This window comes from Schistocerca serialis, chromosome 1, assembly GCF_023864345.2.
Source record: "Schistocerca serialis cubense isolate TAMUIC-IGC-003099 chromosome 1, iqSchSeri2.2, whole genome shotgun sequence".
Lineage (NCBI taxonomy): Eukaryota > Metazoa > Arthropoda > Insecta > Orthoptera > Acrididae > Schistocerca > Schistocerca serialis.
In genome coordinates this window covers 1,099,978,165-1,099,983,076 of record NC_064638.1, presented here as the reverse complement: position 1 = coordinate 1,099,983,076, position 4,912 = coordinate 1,099,978,165, and positions in this window count along the sequence as shown.

Here is a 4,912-nt window from a genome sequence, read left to right as displayed (position 1 = left end):
GCATCGAGGGATCACAAATTTAGCATTGGAGGGCAGTGTGGAGGGTAAAAATCATAGAGGGAGGCCAAGAGATGAATACACTAAGCAGATTCAGAAGGACGTAGGTTGCAGTAAGTGCTGGGAGATGAAGAAGCTTGCACAGGATAGAGTAGCATGGAGAGCTGCATCAAACCAGTCTCAAAACTGAAGACCACAACAACAACAACATCATCATCTAACATTCATCTCTGAGACCGACTAAACTGGGTGTGAAGGATACAACAGTCATGGTTTGACCTCCATGTTAGACAGCTGCTCCAAAAGTAGTGAAAGCTTTATTGCAGTTTTATACTTAACTAAAGTCTCATGGACAAGCAAAAACAGAATGAAGCCAAAATTAGTGCAAGGAGAGCAAGAAGCATTCAAAGAATTCAAAAGTAGAACTCTATCTACCAGTTTGACAGAAAATTGTAATAAGTTTTGGTGTTACATTAAATATTGTAAAAAAGTTTCAAAATGCCCACTTTTCGAAGTGGTCTCTGCAGGATAATAGATAATAATGATATTTCACTTCTGATATCACGTCATTCAGTTTTTTTCTTGTAGCATATGATATAAGTATAGAAATAAAAATAGGCACTGGTCTTCTGACAATGTGCATAAGTGAATAATATGAAAATTGCTACAGCTAGTTGATGCAACAGGTACAGTTCATAGAACTCTAAACACTGACACAGTAGACTTAATCTTCAGTTCAGTACCATTAATTGTATGTATTTTTCCTCCATCCTCATGTGACACTTTGACGATATGAGAGGAAGAATTGACAACTAGGCAGCAGATGACACCTCCAGTCATTACATCCTATGCTTTCCAGCAATGCCACAAGAGGTGTGCGTCATAGCTTGTCACATTAGTTGGAGTAAAAGAATAAGGCTCCTGGCACCCATTGCCAGTGTGTCATGTTACCAGCTTACATGTTTGACATTATGCTAGTATCATCATTCATCATTTGTGGCTTGGTCTGGAACAGTTCACATCCCCCCCCCCTTTCCCCCCTCCACTGGTTTGTTTTCTTATGGCACTGGACTTGGTAGTAAACAAATACAGTTGGGTTGCCTGTATCTTTGACATTAAAAATGGGTATTGCATTCAGTCATAAAGAATTGATGTATGAGATCTGAAAATGGGGAAAAATTATTATCCTGAATACTTCCATTCATTAATACTTTGCAGAATGAGTTTTTGAGAAACTCTGTTAACATAGATAACATCTGCAAAATAAATAAGTGTCATCAGAAATGGTGTCAGGGGTTAGGCCAACAATGATTTGACAGTAGCTCTTTAAAATATCAGTATTTTGATTTTTCCCTACGATATAAGCACTCATTAAGGCATTTTGTCACTACAGCTGGAATAGCAAAAGTTGTGTACCTGACAGATTGTAATGGTGGGGGATGCCATTAGCTTGACAAGTCTCTTAATGTATCTACTAAACAGGCAACATAGTGAGCAAATGATGCCCAAGAAATAACTGACTGGCTGTTATCTAACCCCTACCATTCAGCTTATTGAAATGTCCTTCACAAAGATATTTAATTGAAATATGTCATTATTTCTTCTTCTTCTTCAGAAATATTCTTATAATAACCGTCACACAAAAATTCTCTACAATGACTACAGGAGCTTTGGTGCAGGAGTCCCTTGTTTGGGTTTGTGTATTCTGCAATTCCCAGAAATATTAAATGTTATGTACTTGAGAAACTAGTCTGGCAATGGTTGTTAATTTCCAAAACAAGTAAATGACTGATGACACTACCAGGCTGGTAGCAAAAATTTTTAATTTTAAGTGTTTTGGGAAACATAGTATACTTGAAGAGTGAATCAAAGAATTTTAAGTGGACCGAATTGTATTCTGTTAGGAGTTTCTTCACCAGTAATTGCAAAACTGTTTCTTCTTGTACCACATATGTATTACATTATTTCATAACTTTCTTTTATAAGGTACTTAAACATAAATTTCCGCTTCTACTTCTTTCCTCATATCAGAGATGTGTTTGTTTACCTAAACAAGGTTGTGGGGAAGAGAAATAATGCAGTATCAGTTCACTTGAAACACTTTTAATGTGCTGCTATGGTACATCACACCATTACATACTCGTACCATTACTGCTACAAAATGGGTTCAGTAAGCCACCCGTCGGTGTCCAGAAGAGTTTGAAAGTGTAGGATACAGCAGGACAAAGCATATCTGTAAGTATTCTGGCTACCTCTCTTGATGTGCTGGGCTTCAGATCAGCACATGTATGAATGTTCCCCTTATAAACCCTATCCTTCAGGTAGCCCCACAGTCAGAAATCACAGGGAGTGAGATCAGGTGATCATGCTAGCCAATCATTTGGAAATGGTCGGCTGATAATTTGATCATTTCCAAATGAATTTTAAAGAAGCAGGTGAACTTCACGAGTGATGTGGAGTGGGGCCCCATTCTATGAAAACTGTTGAGATAAATGCATCTCTCTCCCGTCGGGAGGGTATGGCACGCTGGCGAAGCATATCACAGTAATGCCGGCTGTCACACTGCATGTCTTCGGTCCTTGAACACCAATCAGTTCAAAAAAGAATGGGCCAATGATGAAGATAGCCATGAACTCACACCATACGGTGATATGTTCAACAAACAGAGAAACTTAATGTACAGTGATGGAGGAGGTGAAGATCTCCACACTCGGCATTTCTGTGTGTCCACCTCACCCATCAGAAAAATATGAGCTTCGTCTGTCCATAGGATGATCCAGGACCAGCCGTCGTCAACTTCAATCCCTGTGAGTAAGTGGAGAGCAAAGTCAACATGTCGTTGTATGTCCTATGTTGCAAGCTGCTGTACAAAATGGATCTTGTACAGGTACCATTTGAGAACGGTTGTAAGTACCTACTGTGCAGTGGATCACAGGATGTTCATCTGTCGTGACACAGCACGCGCACTGCCTGATGATCGGGAATTGTGCCCGGCATTGTCTGCCATAGCAACAGCGATTTCATAAATCACCTGTGGTGCAATCGGTCGTCGACGTCTGCTCCACACCCAGTTCTCCATTGGATTCGAACTCCTTCCTCATGCTCCCCGCAGCAAGTGGAGAAAGAGAACCCATCCATAAACCTTTCAGCCAGTGATATTCTCAAAGTGGAGCTCCAGCATTACAGTTGTTTTGATAATAGTGTGTCACTAACAATGCCCTGCTCCTTTTGCCCAAGTTCATGTTGACATGTCAACACGTGCACTGCGATTGGTCAGGTGTGTGAGACTGTGAATCACCAGGATTGATCACGGCAGCTGGTGGCCATAGTTGGGACTGGATTGTGGCATTGTGACACATGGAAATCATGCACCCCATACTCTGGACATTAATGATACCAAGTTTGGTACTTGTATGGTAAACAGTTTCCATGTTATGATGTGTTAAATAGGGAAAGTTTAATCGTAAACTCCTGGTAATTATATTTTTTTAGTCATAGTTGTTTGCCTGAGTATGACCAAGGGTCTGATATTAGTTAATTACTAAGAGTTAAGACAAATAAAATACAGCCAGTAAGAAATTCATTTCAACTATGAATATAAATATAAAAAGACAATTGATGTACTGTTTTCTCAATGTTTATTAATGTACAACTTTATGAGAAGTAGATCTTTACTAGGTTGCAATACAAACCACAAAACAACCATTTAAACTCATGAAGAAGACAATAAAAATTTAGAAAGATGTTCACTAAAGAGAATCATGTACATAAATTTTTAAGATATTAAAATCATGAGAGTCATAGCTAATTTATATCCACATTTCATTAAGTCAAATATGGATTTATCAGTACTACACAGGCAAACTTGTAATTATGAACCAAGAAAATGAAATAATTTTTATGTTGAGATGCATAAAATAAACTTGTATCAGAAGAACATACTATAAGAAATGAAATGATAATTACTTGCTTTATTTCAGAACATAAAAGAATTATTACAGTTCTGTAGATTAAAAAGAGAAGTAAAGAATATATTGACAGTCAGTAGTTCCTAAAACACTGACTTACAACCAGCACTAAGCACAGAGCGCTTCTGTCTGTATTAAATAATTAAGTCCTATCTGCAACTGTCAAGTTTTGATTGAGTTTCTGTACTTCATACAATTTTGGTCTGGGCCATTTTCAACTATCTAGATAACTTAGTTAACTGTGTTATCATCAAAATCTGTGATGTAAAATGTTGTGCTAGTCTCTTGTAAGTATTGTACGTAAATCATGTCTACAAGTTCTACAAAGTTTTGTAAACACATGTGCCAAAATTATGTGCAATTTGTAACGTCTTGGTTGTTTGAAGACTTTAAAATCTATTCCCTTTGTCCAAATTCAACAAATTGCTTCTGATGACACAGTCATGGAATACTGACTTATCCACTCATGCAGCAAGAAAACTAAAGCGAGATATGATAAAAGCATCTGCATTGGTCCTAAGCACAGAATAAAAATGTTATCTACAGCAGCATAGTGGTAATGGTGACAGTGTTAGCGTATAATAATTATGCATTGCCCTCTCTCTCTCTCTCTCTCTCTCTCTCTCTCTCTCTTTCTTTCTCTCTCAAAACACACATACACACACATCAGTGCACACAAAGAGAGAGAGCACATCCTTCACCATCAATTACAGTGTTTATTTAGATAAAAAAATTTATCTCTGGTATTTGAAAAGACGTAAGAGAAGAAATTTCGATTGCAGCACCTTACAAAAAGAAAGTTATGAAATAATATAGTACAAATGTGCCAGCATCAATTATAATATGAATACAAGAAAAAACGTTTTTCAATTCCCTGTTGGGAAACTCCTAAATGGAATACAATGTGTCAATCAACATTAAATTCTTACATCCACTCTTCAACTCTG